The 217-nt window shown below is 48.8% G+C and overlaps 1 protein-coding gene across 1 annotated transcript in view; it reads right to left on the reverse strand.

Moving 5' to 3' along the window:
* The window catches only part of LOC119585016 (dual oxidase-like), a gene marked incomplete in the record, with an annotated part of 144,657 nt that overhangs the window by 57,091 nt on the left and 87,349 nt on the right, over positions 1-217 (reverse strand).

Below are 217 nucleotides of genomic sequence, written 5' to 3' on the forward strand. Positions count from 1 at the left end.
AAGAAGGAACAACAAGAACAACAATATCATGTGATAAAAAAATATATACACCTAAAAAGGGCGAGGAAAAAAGACCGCGGCCATCACAGCCGCACGGAGCGACATTCCTCGAGGCTCTCCGACCGGCCGTGTATCTTTAGGATTGCGGCCTCCTCGACTGGAAATACTCCGGGAGGAGAGGAAACAAGTGGCAATACAACCAGCTTTACTGGACGGA

This window comes from Penaeus monodon, chromosome 19 (genome assembly GCF_015228065.2).
Source record: "Penaeus monodon isolate SGIC_2016 chromosome 19, NSTDA_Pmon_1, whole genome shotgun sequence".
Classification (NCBI taxonomy): domain Eukaryota; kingdom Metazoa; phylum Arthropoda; class Malacostraca; order Decapoda; family Penaeidae; genus Penaeus; species Penaeus monodon.